Raw genomic sequence first — 16242 nt, 5'->3', positions numbered from 1 at the left:
TTGATGAGTATCTGGGTTGCTTCCACATCTCAGCTACTGTAAATTATGCTGCAGTGAACATAGGTGCATATATTTTTTCAAATTAGTGTTTTGTCTTTCTTCAAATATATTCCCAGAAGTGGAATTGTTGGGTCATAAAGCAGTTTCATTTTTATTTTTTCTGAGGAAACTTCATACTGTTTTCCATAACAGCTGAACCAATCTGCATTCCTACCAACAGTGCATGAGGGGTCCCTTTTCTCCACATCTTTGCCAACAGTCGTTTATTGATTTATTGATGATAGTCATTCTGACAGGTGTAAGGTGGTATTTCATTGTGGTTTTAATTTGCATTTCTCTGATAATCTATGACATTGAGCATCTTTTTATATGTCTATTGACCATCTGTATGTCCTCTTTGGAGAAATATCTACTTAGCTCCTCTATCAATTTTTAAATTTGATTGTTTATTTTTTTGGTGTTGAGTTTATAATTGCCTTTTTAAATTTTATAAATCAAAATTATACTTCCATGGAAATAATGTAATTTAGCTAAAGTATATTTAGTTCAAAGAATATTACTTTAATTTTATGCTATACACAGAGCACAAGCTTTATTTAGTATTATAAGGATATGAAGATGAGTTGATAAAACCATTGAATAACTATAATATGAAGTACATTTAAAATACTCTGAATGAAATTATATCTGTTTGAAAACATTAAGAAAGACTATGTGGTAAAGGTTGTACTTACAAGTTTCTTCAAAAGATTGATGATATATTTTTATTTTTAATAAAATAATTTAATGAAATATTTTTAATGACATACCTCATGTATGTGAACCCCAACCTTTTTCGGGCCACAGACCGGTTTAATGTCAGAAAATATTTTCACGGACTGGCCTTTATGGTGGGACAGATAAATGCATTACGTGACCAAGACAAGCGTCAAGAGTGAGTCTTAGATGGATGTAACAGAGGGAATCTGGTCACTTTTAAAAAATAAAACATCGTTCAGATTTAAATATAAATAAAACAGAAATAATGTAAGTTATTCATTCTTTCTCTATGGACCGGTACCAAATGGCCCACAAACCAGTACCATCCGCGGCCCGGGAGTTGGGGACCACTGATGTATATGTTAAGGTATGCTCCTGTGACCTGTGTCTAGCTGTAAAATAGATTATTTCCAATACTAAGTCCTACATTATGGTCATCCAAGTCATATCATTATCCCGTCCCTCCAGGGGTAACGACTTTCTGACTTGGGGTTTATTCTTTTATTGCAATTTTTATTAACATTTTTGATTTTGACATAAAGTCTTAACTCTTAACAATCATTATTTTTCCTAATAGTTAATTGCTACTATTTATTTATTATCTTCACTAGAGTTTACCAAATTTTTGCAATTATATATACATTATAGGAAATAGCTTCTTTTTAAATACATATATATATATTTCTTTTAGATAATTTTCCTTAAGCTGTGTTACTGAAACAAAGATTATGAATTTGCTTTTAGTGTTTTAGAAACATACTGCCAATTTATTTTTCAAAAGTATTTTACCAGTTTACCATGACTCTGTCAAACACGAGAGTGCCATTTCCCTATTCTTGCTAAGGTGGTTGGTCCTTTGAAATTAAAATAAAACAAAACAAAACAAAAAAATCAACTTTAAATTGGTAGACAAAAATGGCTGGAATTGTAATTATTTTATTGGTAAGATTGAACTTCACTCTAGGAACCAAATTGATCTTGCCACAGCCTGGCTGAGAGGATGGAAGTCTGGCTACAATAAGAAATGAACATTGGAACAGCTGTGGAGTACCTTAGAAATTCAGACTCTAAAGTTCAACAAATTATTACTTTGGGAAAGGGGTACAAGAAACAGAAAATGAGTAATTTCTGTTCTCATATTTCAAGCCTTAGTAATAAAAGAAAAGAATTCTATTCTTAAAAGCATGGAATTCAGGAACACTAGCTTCTTTTTACTTTTGTTAAATTTGGAAGTCATCTAAATAGATAACTAGTTCTACCATATTGGAAACTAAAATAGAGAGCTGATGGAGAAGAATAGAGAGAATTAAAACCTAGTGAGAAACTTAGGAATAAAATAACATGAAATGAAAACAGGGAAAGAGGAAAGAAGGCATGAAGTGAGAAAGGAAGATCACTGTGTTGATTAGTATTGCTCTGTTTTCATCTGCCAACAACAGAACACTTGACTAACGTCTCCTTAAGATACATATTTTCAGTATACCCCATCTCCCCAATAAACAAGAAATCCAAAAGCAGGCAACTACAGATCAAGACTGGGCATCTGCTCTCTACTGCCCTACAGCCCCAAGTTCAATTTCTATTTCTGCTCCCCTTCTTTATGTAACTTCTTTTCCCCTTCCACATTAGGAAGATGGAAGAAGACTAAGCAAATTTTTACTAAGGTAAAGGTCAAGTCTATTTCTTTTAGGAAGGTTTTCAGTAGCCACACCCATATCATCTGCTTATATCTCATAGGCCAGAACTGGACCACAGGGCTTTATGAGGACTAATCACAGGAGAGTATACACAGAGAAGGGCATCCTGATGGAATTTGGGACAGCAAACTGAGTGTCTGCCTTTTTGCTATGTAATTTTAAATAATATTTTAGTATTAAATTACAAACCATTATTTTACTGAAGCTCTCTATTGAATTCTTGCTGGCAGGCATCTAGAAAAGAAAAATATACCATAGATACCATAGGCTTACAAGTTATTGACACCGTCATTCTAAGGACATCAGTTCATAAACTACCAAAAAAAAAAATGATTTTGTGCCTGACCAGGTGGTGGCACAGTGGATAGAGTGTCAGACTGGGACGCGGAGGACCCAGGCTGGAAACCCCAAGTTCACTGGCTTGAGCTCATCTGGTTTGAGCAAGGCTCACCAGTTTGAGCCCAAAGGTTGCTGGCTTGAAGCCCAAGGTCACTGGCTTGAGCCCAAGGTCACTGGCTTGAGCAAGGGTTCACTTGCTCTGCTGTAGCCATCCCCCCCCCCCCTTCAAGGCACACATGAGAGAAAGCAACCAATGAACAACTAAGGTACCACAGTGAAGAATTGGTGCTTCTTATCTCTCTCCCTTCCTGTCTGTCCCTATCTGTCCCTCTCTCTGTCTGTCTCTGTCTCTGTCACACACACAAAAAATGATTTTAAAATGTTTTTTAACATGCACTTTTCTGCACAATGTGGTAAAAAAAAGCACAAATACTCATCAAAGTATACAAACCATAATGTAGTCAGTTTCAGATTTATCCATGGGAGACTTACCTAACTCAAACTGTGAGTCTCAGCTTATTTTCACCTGGTCACGTACTCTGATTATGGCTCATCTTTCCACTCCATCAATTCTCATTTTTTTAGAAGTGAATATTAATTTTTTTTTTTTATTTATTTTTTTTTTTCTTAAGTGAATATTAATTTTTAAAAGCTGGATAAGCAGATCACAATCAGAAAGTAAATATAAACTGCATTTGTATTTTATGTCCAGATATTAGTGAGCCAGCAGTGTGAGTTTACACCTGTGAAACAAAAGTCCCAAAGTGATTTCGGGTCCCATCACTTGACTGACCTTCAACTGTTTGCTTAATTTTTCTTGATTTGAGTTTTCCTTCCTGTACAACTGGAATGGCACACTCTTTATAAGGATTTGAAGAACTAATGATATGGTATATTTTTTCCTGTACAAGACTGTAAGCCCTATGAGACTTGGCAAGATTGTGTCTAACCACTTCTCGGTAATCCCACCAGTATCTAAATCAGCGTCCAACACACAACAAGTCCTCCAAACTTCTTAATGGAAAATGAAAAGTTCCAAACAGCCTAGTACATGTGGGTGCCCAGTAATTATTTTTCTTTTGTGTTAGCTAGAACTATTAGCTTCTTTAATACAAATATTGTTTAGTGTTTGTTTGCTACTAAAAATACCTAAATAATAGTCACCTACTAAAATAATAGAGCTATTTGTCAAGAAAAATAATCTAAAGAAATATATAAGATTTTTATAGAGTAGCTCAATAAAAATGTTTAGATCCAGTTAATTCAATTAGTAAAGATTAGTATTTTCTTAGATTTGATATGCATCTGCTTTACCTGGACTATCTTCTAAGTTAGAATGCATATAAAGTTAAAATAAACTGTATCTATGACTTAAACAACTTTATACTTAAAAGACTTATTAAAGAGTTTTCCTTCCTTCCTTCCTCCCTTCTTTCCTTCCTTCCTTCTTTCCTTCCTTCCTTCCTTCCTTCCTTCCTTCCTTCCTTCCTTCCTTCCTTCCTTCCTTCCTTCCTTCCTTCCTTCTTCCTTCCTTCCCTCCTTCCTTCTGCCCTCCCTTCTTCCCTTCTTCCTTTCTCTCTCCTCCTCCTCCGGCTCATCCTCATCCTTCTTCTATCTCTTTTTCATCTTAAAGACATGAACAAATTATAATTTACCCACAAAGACTTGTGTTTGTCAGTTTTTAATTTTTATCCAGTTCACAAATTTAATTTTTTGAACCTTTTATGCAAAATCCAAATGCAATTTCATCCTCAATTCCAGATAAAAATGGCCATGGCTAATAAGGGAAAGTCACTGCAGGGAAAACAAAAGCCTTTCTCCAAACAACCCAAAATTTATAAATTGACATTTCACTCCCTCTTCTATAAACTGATGTTTATTAATCCATTACTATGTGCCACACTGTTCAAAGTATATCACACATAATTAATTTAATCTTCACAAGAAATCTATGAATCTGTACTCATGTTTTTACATTCTCAGTGTGAGTCTCACCAAACTACCCCAAGTTGCAAGCCCCACAAGCACTTCAGAGGCTTCTTTACTTTCATCTTTTTGTATATGACACTTGTTACTGTGAACCCTGAGAAAAAATAGTCACCTACTAAGAAAGGCTCCTAGTGGCTAACTGAGCTAAAATTTTATTTTTTACATTTTTTTTGGGGGGGGGGGACTCAAATTTTAAAAAACAAGGTTTAGTAGCCATTTCTGTACAGGGGCCACTCATGCAAACCGCTCTTCATGGAGAAGTCAACACTGGATTGCCTGCCTCTGCACTGAACTGCTTTCCTGCACTGTGTTTTTGCCATTTGAGCCAGCCCTTATAAAGGAGTTCCTGAAATCCTATTTCAACCAATAGTACTGAGGCATTCCCCATCTAATCAGAGCTGCACAATTCTAATCAAAGTGGCTCTATTCTGACCAATCAGGAAAGTGACTTTTGGACCAATAAAACTTTGAAGAGTTGGAGTCCTCATTTGCATGAGCATGGACCAATCAGGGTCCAGGGTAGTGACTCCTGTTCATATAAGCCCTCTCCCCTCTGGCTTCAGGAGCCCACTTTCCCTTTGCATAAAAGAAAGGACACTGCCCTTCCCTGGCTGAGCTAAAACACAGAAGGTATTTTGCCGGAGCAGAGCTGTCCAGCTGGAGAGGGGCCTGACCCCAGAGCTGTTCTACAGTTGTGCTGTTTTCACAGCAGTGTCGGTACCACTGTTGAGCTGTTTGCACTGCATAAACTTTCTTTCTTAACACACCACATGTTCACCTAAACTAGGGAGTCCTGTAGGCGTTGGATTGGCACCAATTGATTGACATTCTCATCTAGTATATTATATATTTTGCTTTCTATTTGTTGCTTATTGTCTATCTACAGCCTGCCTCTGCTACAGTAGGATTTCCATAAGGAGAGAAGATTTTTCTCTCATGTTCACTGCTGAAGCCCACTATGTGGAAAAGTACCTAGCATGTAGCTGGGACTCAATATGTAATATATTTGGGAGTGAGCACAATTCCCATTGCAAAGATGAAGACCCTGAGGCATTTGTTGTTTTAATATTACCTTATCTTCAAAATTATAATTATACAGATTTTGTATAATGTATTGTTAATTGTTATAGTATAAATCATCTTCATATATTTCTTATTGGTGAAAAAGAGCTGAATAACCTCAACATACTCAACAGATGAATATGGGTTTCAGAATCTCAACAAATTATAAGATCATGATTACAGACATGGTTTCTTAAAAAATGAGAATAAAACCAGAACAAGAAAAAATGAACACATGGGCATTAGGTATTGCTACAACTATAAGACCTTATTTAATATTGACAATAGGTTCTGTGACTTTAAATGAAACTGTATAATGAAACTTATTATTTTTTTTTTTGTATTTTTCTGAGGTTGGAAATGGGGAGGCAGTCAGACAGACTCCTGCATGCGCCCGACCGGGATCCACCCGGCATGCCCACCAGGGGGCGATGCTCTGCCCATCTGGGGCGTTGCTCTGCTGCAACCAGAGCCATTCTAGTGCCTGAGACAGGCCACAGAGCCATCCCCAGCGCCCAGGCAAACTTTGCTCCAATGGAGCCTTGGCTGCAGGAGGGGAAGAGAGAAACAGAGAGGAAGGAGAGGGGGAGGGGTGGAGAAGCAGATGGGCGCTTCTCCTGTGTGCCCTGGCCGGGAATCGAACCCTAGACTCCTGCACGCCAGGCTGACGCTCTACTGAGCCAACCAGCCAGGGCCATGAAACTCATTTTAACATAGGCTAATTGATATAAACAATAGTTAAATTTCTGTGACATCTCATTAACATTATAAGGAAACAATGTTGAATGAAATGATGTTATTTGAATACCTACTGTATATCTGCATATTTGTATTTAAACTAGCGACTTATTTTTAAGTTAAAACACAGTGTCACGCCTTCATATTTCTTTCAGATCAGCCACTACATATTTACTGTACCTGAGGCATTCTTTAGCCCCAGGAACTAGGCAGTGTAACATGGGGGGATAAATGTACAGCTGAACACTGTCTATATTTCAACTCACTGAGAGAGAAAAATTAGATGGAATCATTATATTTTCATCCTCATATTATGTCTGGTATTTTTATGCCTAAGTATTAAGATGATAGGTGCTGTAAAAAGGGTAAATAAATACAACAGAGGAAGTCTATTTAGTTATTTTAGAGCTGTTATATTGAATTACTGCCTTGCTTACAATTTTCAACTCCACAAATCCTCATCAATTATTAAATATTTTTTTCATTGAATTAAACAGAGTGACTGTATTTTCTCAGGAGAAAACATCAGGTAGAACATAAGGCTTACTTTTAACATAAAAAGAATCGTCTTACATGAATAAAATTCTCCAGCTTTATTAAACTACCCACCCTACACCCACACTAAGCAGAGAGTATACATTCTATTTATTTCATAAAAGGAAAAAGAATTTAAATCCTTTTATTTCTTTGAGGCTGGAAGTAGTTCTTTCCTATTGCAATGACCAAATAAACAACATATTATTGTAGACTTTAACCGCTGTTTATTTGGCATAGTGCTCAGTACTGTCCTGGCTGACTCTAGGAAGGTTACAATAAAAATAAGTGTATCACAGAAATTCCAATTAAAACCACAATGAGCTATCACCTCACACCTATCAGAATGGCTATCAACAATAAATCAACAAACAACAAGTGCTGGCGAGGATGTGGAGAAAAGAGAACCCTCATGCTCTGTTGGTGGGAATGCAGACTGGTGCAGCCACTGTGGAAAGCAGTATGTCATTGTTTCAAATAATTAAAAATGGAACTGCCTTTTCATCCAGTGATCCCACTTCTGGGCATTTATTCTAAGAAGCGTGAAATACTAATTTGAGAGAATATATGCACCCATATGTTCATTGCAGCATTATTTATAAACGTTTATGTATTTTTTATTCATTTTAGAGCGAGAGAATGAGCGAAACATTGATCTGTTCTTGTATGTGCCCTGACAGAGAAACATTGATCTGTTCTTGTATGTGCTCTGACAGAGGATCAAACCAGCAACCTCTGTGCTTTGGGATAATGCTTTAACCAAGCAAGCTATCTGACCAGGGCTGTGCATTATTTACAACAGCCAAGATATGGAGACAGCCCAAGTGCCCATCAGGGGATGAGTAGATAAAAAAACTGTAGTACATTTACACAATGGAATACTACATGGCCATAAAACTAAAGGAAATCTTTCCTTTTGCAACAACATAGATGGACCTGGAGATCATTATGCTAAGTAAAATAAGCCAGCCAGAGAAAGACAAGTACCATATGATTTCACTCATATGCAGAATGTAATGAACAAAATGAACTAACAAGCAAAATAGAGACAGACTCGTACAAAGAGGGAAGGCTGACAGCTATTGTGGGGAGTTACTGAGGGGCTGGGTGAGGGAGGTGGAAGGATAGAGCACAAAAGGTCAAAAGGAAAAACTCGTGGACACAAACAACAATGAGGTGATTGTTGGGACGAGGGAAGGTGGAGGAGGATATAAGGAGCATTAATGGGGATGGATAAAGACTTAATTTGGGGAAGCAAACAGACAATATGGTGTACAGAGATGTGCTGTAGAATTGGGCACCTGAAACCTGTATATGTAATTATGTTAACCAGTGTCACCCTAATAAATTCAATAAAAAAAGCTAAGTGTAGACAAAAGTCAGGGAGAGGATGTGACTCTCATATCTTACAGTGCTAAATGTTATGCAATACTTCATGATCAAATGCCTCATATTTTACACTGGGGTGATTATATTAATATATCATTAATTTATCAGAATTACTCATTCAAAAGAGTTTGGTTGAGTAGTGTTTTATAATGATACAATTTGCTATTAGCATGCCTCTTTGTTTCATGTGAGTTATACTCACTGTTTATATGTTTTTTTTTTTGCCTGTAGAACTGTTATCCACATGCATGAGTTCCCTGGGCAGCCGCCTAGACAAAAAACATATGGCTGGGTCTGCTGCGAAAATCTAGACGTGCTCCATGCGTAATTCTATCTCGTATTGTGCATGTGTGTTGACTTGTGTCCATTCATGCACATCCACATTTGGAATCTGTATCTCTTACAATCATGTGCTAATATTTATATAATTTAACCCTAACAGGACTTATAAATATTACTTCTATTTAGTAACATGTAATCAAGGGGCAAAGAAATATTTGGCCATTTTATCTAGAAGCTTCAAAGTTAGAAAGGAGATAGGCAACTCTCTAAGGATTTGGCAATAAACTCTAGACTTCAGGTTTTTTAGCTTCTACTTCTGAGACTGGTCCTGGATCAAGCACCGAGGTTAATAGCAGGCACACTCAAACACATTTTAAGCCTATCTGCAAATGGTAGTGTATTTCTCAGTCTTAGTGTCACAACGTCTAAGAATTATCTTCTTACAATAAGCAAGCACTCTTAATTCTTTAAAATTTCAAATCTAAGAGAAGGTTTTATTTTTAACTTGAACATGTTTAAAAAAAAAAAAAACAATTGCTGTAATTATCTTGGAATTGTGTTAAAGTAGAACTGTTTAAAAAGTGGTAGGTCCAGATCTTAAAGTGAGCATAACGCAGGTACTTAAAGGGCATTAATAGCTAGCAAAACACATCTAAGTTAAAGGGAGAGGAGTTTAAATGGTCAGGGACCTTTGAATAAAAAAAAACATTAAGCCAACATCTTAACCATTGAGTAATAAATATGTCAGAAATAGACTTTCCTGCTGCTCTGTGTACAGAATAATTGTGCCATGTTGTTGACCTTCACTAAGTCAGTTAACCCGTCTGTAACCTTTATTTTCCCATCAGGAGTAATACCTGCTTGTAAAGGAAATGCTAGATCACAGATATAAAAGAATATTATTTTATGACTATTATTATACCCAGCAGAAAAGCCATTCCTTTCTGCAATAATGCAGTACAATTTTGATAAGCCTCTGGTGCAGACTGTTATCAAAATACTGGGATTGGTAATGAGCAATAGATTGGCTCCTTACTTTTAAGAACCAAATATATCTGTGTTATATGTTTTGTTTAAGAACATTTTAAATTGAATTTCCTTTGCCACATCGTTAATAAAGAACTAATGCTGCTTTATAATTTCATAGGACTTTTAATTTAGAAAAGTCCTGCTCCTTATCCCTTAGTGCATTCTCTTGTTACAACATACATGTAAAAATCAATGTGCTAAAGTGTTTGACATGTTTTTTTTTTTTCTCATTTAATCCTCACAATACCCAGTGAGGTAGGTATATCTTCTTCTATTTTTTTTTTTCAAAGGATAAAATGAGTTCCATGGACATTCACTTGTTTCCAAGGTAACACAGCTAGTAGGAGATGGAACTGAGATTTGTCCCTAGGTTGACGGACTTCAGACAAGTCCCCTTAATCATTGTGTATTCTGTACCCACATCTGGTGGAGGGAATGTGTCTGTGAACAGTTAGATACTTAAGTGTTGAAGACATGCCAAAATTACCTACCCTGTCGCGTCTGGTTTGAGTTCTTGGATCCCAGCACATTCTTCCCTTTAGACTGAATTGCCATTGAAGGCTTTTTATACCCTCATTACGGCTCATGAATGAGGAACTTCAGGGAAAAGATTAGTGAGCACTTCTATAATTGTTTACTTAAAGACTCTTACATTTTGCATCTAGACAAGAGTTTGCCCCTTGTAGATGGAATAGTGGCAAATGCAGACAGAGCCTGTCTTGAGGACTGAATGAGTACTTTTGGTGATGCTTAATTGTGGCAATGATTTTCCAAACTGCAGTCCATGGAACATTGTTCTGGAGGATGCTATTAGGTAATGCTACACAAAGAATTCTATGCTCTCAAACATTTGGGGAAATTTTGGTTACACAATGACAAACATCTTTCTTTGAAGAGGATTCTGAAGTAGCTGTTAACCTGTTAATTCACATTGTTACTCTGGAAAACAGGGCCAACATAGCATACAACGCATTCCCAAAATATTTACTCACCTGGTTTTTCAAAAGACACTTTTGAATACTCTGGAAATATTTTCCCAAGCAACCTAATTCCAAAATGTTCCTTTGGGATGGAAGTGCTGCCCAACAATCCTCGGACATTTCCTAGCCCAACACCTGGTTTTCCATCCCCATTTTTCACGGATAGCCTTGATTCCTATTTCCCTGAGAAGACAGAAGCCCCCAGGAGTAAAGTTGCACATCTATGTTTCACACCCCAGAAACCCATCTCCTTACAGCCCCTCCTTCCACCTCATATCATGAACAAACTATAAGGCTACTATCTAAAGCCAGTAGCTTCACCTTTGCCATTCAATTCCTTATCTTCTTACTCACTTATGTATATTGCCCCAGTAATTGTTTCCTTACTTCAACATCACCTGTTTTTCCTTCTCCACTAAATCATTCATTCTAGCATATAATATGCTATAATTTATGCAGTCTTAGAAAATAAAATTTAAAACCATTCTCCTGACCACCCAGTCTCCTCCTGCTCCTACCCCGCTTTTCTGTTCTTCACTATAACAATAGTCTGTGAAGAAGTGCTCTGTTTTTTTCTCTGTATTCAATTGCTCCTCTCTCATTCTCTCTTGAAACCAATTCAGTAAGACTGTTATCCCCACCACTCTACTAAAACTGCATTTGTTAAGGTCAACAACAATTATGTTTAGTGTTTAAATCTATCGATAAAGGCTCAGCCTTCGTCATCTGGACCTATCAGCAGCACTTGGCACAGATAGGTCGAGAAGATGAAGTTTAATCCTGACACTGACTGGTAAATAAAGTGACAGTTTAACTATCTCCTCCTTAAAACATTTTCTTTCCCTGCCTTCCACAACACACATTCTCACATCCTTTCTTTTCTTTTTCTTCCCTAATTTTTCCAGGGTTGAGTGGCCATGTTCATTGTTGGATTTCTTAACTATCTCCACCCTTCCCTTAGTGATCTCAGCCAGTCTTGATGAACTTAAATGCCATTTATATGCTGATTAAGTCTCAAATGTGTATCTTAAGATGCCCTTAGTTCCATATTTATATATTCTACTATCTACTCTATAGCTGTGCTCATATATATATGTATAAATGGGCACCTAAAATTAACTTGTCTAAAATTGAACTCCAGATTATATCCATGCTCAGCCTGACCCTCAACCTATTCCTTGTGGTCTTCTTTATCTTGGCAATAGCAATTCCTTTTTACCCTTACTGCCTGGGTAAGAGTCTTAGTATCATTCTTGGCTCATTCTCCTATAGTTCACACATGGTTAGTCAACATGTCATATTAACTCTACTTTCAAATTATATCCAGAACCTGGTATTCTCTCACTACCCTTCACCTCTGAGTAAGTGCAGAGGCCTCTTTAGTTGACCCACTGCTTTTATCCTCCTCTCCTTACAGATATGTCTCAGGACACTGTCCAGAGGGAACCTCTTAAAACCTAAGTCACTCCTTGGCTCAACACTTTCACAACGGTGTCCCTTCTAGCTTTTTATAAGTAAAGTCCTTATAAAGACTCCCAAAGCAGTTATGTCAGAGCTCCCTGCCACTTGTTCATATTCCGCCTCTCGGTCTTCTCCATCGGAGTGTTCTACCCATTCAGACCTCCTCAGAGTTGCTAACCACACCATCACACTGCCCCATGGCTGTACACTCACTGTTCCTTCCACTCTGCATGCCCTGCCATTAGCTCTGTGCCTGTCACATTTCCTCACCTCTGGTGTCTAGTTTCCATGTTAGTTAGATCTTCCCAGACAACCTTTCACAAAATAGCAAACACTTCTGCATTACATCCATCTCTATCTCCTACTTTATTTTTCTTCATATAGCAACATCACAGAAAACATAATTTGTTTATATATAATTTTCTAACTCTACCTACTAGATTGCAATCTCAGAAAGACATATATTTTTGTCTGTTTTGTTTACTATTGTATTCACACTCAATAAATATTAGAAGTGTGCACTCAATAAATATTTTCTGGATTAATTATTGAATGAATTAACTTTGTAATACATGTTGAAGGAATTCTTCACATTCAAATAACATACATGAAAAAGCTCACACTTATACATGTAGCATTAATATTTTAAATAAGATGGCTTTCTTTTCTTGAATTAAAAAACCAAACTCCTGACATCATTATTAATCAGTTACACTATAATAAAAATAGTAATGCTTGGTCCCTGATTACTCATTTTAGGATTTAAAACAGCTGATAGATTTATTTACAGTTAGTTATATAAATATATATAAACTCATTTAAGTAATTACAAGTATGGATAGGGAATTTGCTTTAGGGTCTGAGAGAAGATTAAAGATGGAAGATTAATAGTTCTGATGGATAAGTCTTAGATAGTATGAAAAAAACATTATTTTGGGTATTTTTATATCAACATTTACATTTAAAATTGTAGTTCCAACTAGAAAAAAATCAAATGCAATTAGGCACTTATAGTCAATAGGTAAAGCTATATAAGGCTTAACTTAAGAAAAATCCCCAAATCTAAAAGAAAGTCAATGGAAACAGGAAGAAATTTTGACTAGGAAATTATTGAAGCTTATAAATATGTGAATCAGGCAATAGACTTGACAGATATAACCTACCTCCAGTGTGATTTGAAATCATTACAGTAATGACATGAAGCATAAAGACAGCTAGCTCCATATATGCTGGTAAAAGTAACCAACCAAAAATATTAGGAATAAAAAATAATCTATAATTATTTAGCAATGTGTTAAAAATGCACGTTGAAAAGAAAAGGATGGGATGGACAAACACAAACAAGAGTGGGGACACTCCTAGGGAATAAAAAGGGGAAGTTAATAAGGGAAGAATGTTTCACTTTTGGCAGAATTTGTCAAGAAAGAGGGTGGCCTGACTTTGGCATATAAATAGATGCTTTAGGACACTCCTGTAATGAAGAGGAAAGCAGTCCACTGACTCCTACAATGTGGTGAAAATAGCCTACGGGACCACCCAAAACATTTACTCCAATCCCAGATTTACCAAGACAGTTTTTCAATACAGTCTGGTTGGCAGGAATATTAAGCTAAGTTTCTCATGTTCAATTATTTAAATGTCATCCTGGTACAAATAATTCATGTGTGACTGGAGCCAGATGAGCTTGTTTTCCTTTCCAGACAAAATTACAAACTAGATGTTTTTTTTCGAGAATGCTCCCCTCTCAAACATTACTCTTTACCTTTACCACCAAATTCCTCTAATTATATCCCTAAGAGCCACAGATTTTATTTGCCAGTATTTTTGTGCTTCCTGATAAACTAACAGGACATTTTAAAGGTGTTTGCTTTTATGGAAGGCTCTTAAGACCTAAAAGTTGATGGAACCAAAGTATACAATTCAAATAAAAGTGGAGAGATATAATAATACTCAACAGCAATACTTTATTAAATGTTTGCTATGTACCTGTCATTCTCAACATATATATTGCATTTAGTTTTCTCATAAACTCTGGATATAAAAAAAATAAAAATGTTGTCTTTTTTCCAATTATAACTAAATCTACTTACATTTTAAGAAATACCAGTCTCATGTCTACAGCCATACCAGCATGAAGGTGCCTGATCTTGTCTGATCTCGGAAGAAATACCAGTTTCTTTGATGGTAGAAATTTTTGTATTGACAATTCAAATTTATCTAGTAATTTCCTGAACTCAATATTGTCAATTTAAGGTATTAAATCAGTCAGTTCACGATTCTCCCCCATATTCTCTTTAAAGCCAGGGATTGAATTACAACTCGGGTTAGAAAGGGGTTGAAGGAGGGACTGATAAAAATATTGGTCTAGCCTGGGGATGAGCCATCTGATCCAAGTGTTATCCTCTGGGGTCATTTGGTCCAGCAAGTTGTATTTGGACCCGCCTGGACTTTAGTGTCGGATGTATCCACTACTGAGTCCATACCCCTCCAAGGGCCTCCAGTTGGTAACACGTTTTCTTTATTTTCCTTGCTAAACATGAGGTCCCCTTCAGTCCACCTGTTCTCTCAGTGCAAGTCCCCATTGGCTTTCCCCACACCACACTCAGGTCAGGGACCTCAAAAGTCCAAGAGTCCAAAGACTTATTCAGCCAAGTTAGTTAATAGCATTTCACTCTTTGTTGGATTTCAATTTTCTCTAGAATATTTGAAATGTTGTGGGCTTCATTTGGGGAGGCCTAACTATGAATTTTCTGCTCTGGGATCCCCCTGAACTTATTACCAACCATCCTGGGTTTCTAGACATGACCCTTGTCAATTTACCTTTCTGTTTGTGTGCTCTAAATTTTTAAAGATCTCCTTTTAAAAATTTTTTATTTTGAAAATTAAATTTATTTCAAACTTAAAATGGTGATTTTTTGTTCTATATTGAATCTGTAACTCCCTTGAGGTAATAAATATTGTTCTTTAGGTAAATAGAGTCTAGAAATTAAGACTCTTAAGAACTTAAGAATGACTGCAAATATAAATTGTATAAATATTGGTTAAATTTTCAAAATTACCTTTTTTTCCATTCCCCTAATAAGTATTTGGATCCTTTGCCAAGAGTACCATAGCTGGGTCTCTGTTTAAATTTTCTTTATCCATAATATACTTCTCAGAAACTCTAAGATTATGGAGTTATTCATGGGTCATGGATGAAGCTGTCACTTGTTTCCACTGCAGAATGATCACTGCTTTCCTCAGAATGTCTTTTTGCTAGCTTTCTCCTCCTAACTTGTCAGTACTAGAGAAGGGCCTTCCCTAAAGCTGGGGTAATTAAGGGTAGTTTTCTTTTAGTGTTGTGGTTAATCACATATAGGGCCCTGATATAAGTCTCCTGCGATGTCCACTGGTTCCCAGGCATAGTGACAGTCCCATCACTATGTCCTAGAAGTCTGGCTTAGAGGCTGATGGATATCCATCAGTCCTGGGGTCTGTATTGTCATGGTGTCTCCACTCTTCAGGGGCTTCTCCCAGTTTGACATAGGATCTTGTATCTTCTTCCAAAGTCAAACTCTTCAAACATACTCTTATCAGTACATTGATGGCTAAGGTGGAGTCCCTAAAATCAGCCTTCCCTCTGAGTATTTCTTTGGCATTTCCGAGTAGAGCTGATGGCCTTAAACAAAACTCTATGCCACTCTCTTTTGTTCCTCTGCTGACTATCAATATCTGCTCAATGAAATTAATTTCACAGTTTGGTGGGCCAAACTTTTGATTCCTCTATACAATTATCTCATAGCATCATGGTTTTGACTTGTTCCATTTTTAGTCTAAGAAGTGAGTTAGTTCATAGTGCCGTTATGTTTTGAATACTTCTGAGAATTTCAGACAAGTCCTCATATGTAGCAGATATAGAAAGTTTGCAATCACTAATCTACGTGTGCAAAATTCTAATAGCATTTATTTCTCTACAAGTGAAATTAACTTAGTTCTATAACTCT

The sequence above is a fragment of the Saccopteryx leptura genome, chromosome 4, assembly GCF_036850995.1.
Source record: "Saccopteryx leptura isolate mSacLep1 chromosome 4, mSacLep1_pri_phased_curated, whole genome shotgun sequence".
NCBI lineage: Eukaryota > Metazoa > Chordata > Mammalia > Chiroptera > Emballonuridae > Saccopteryx > Saccopteryx leptura.
This window is presented reverse-complemented; position numbering follows the sequence as displayed.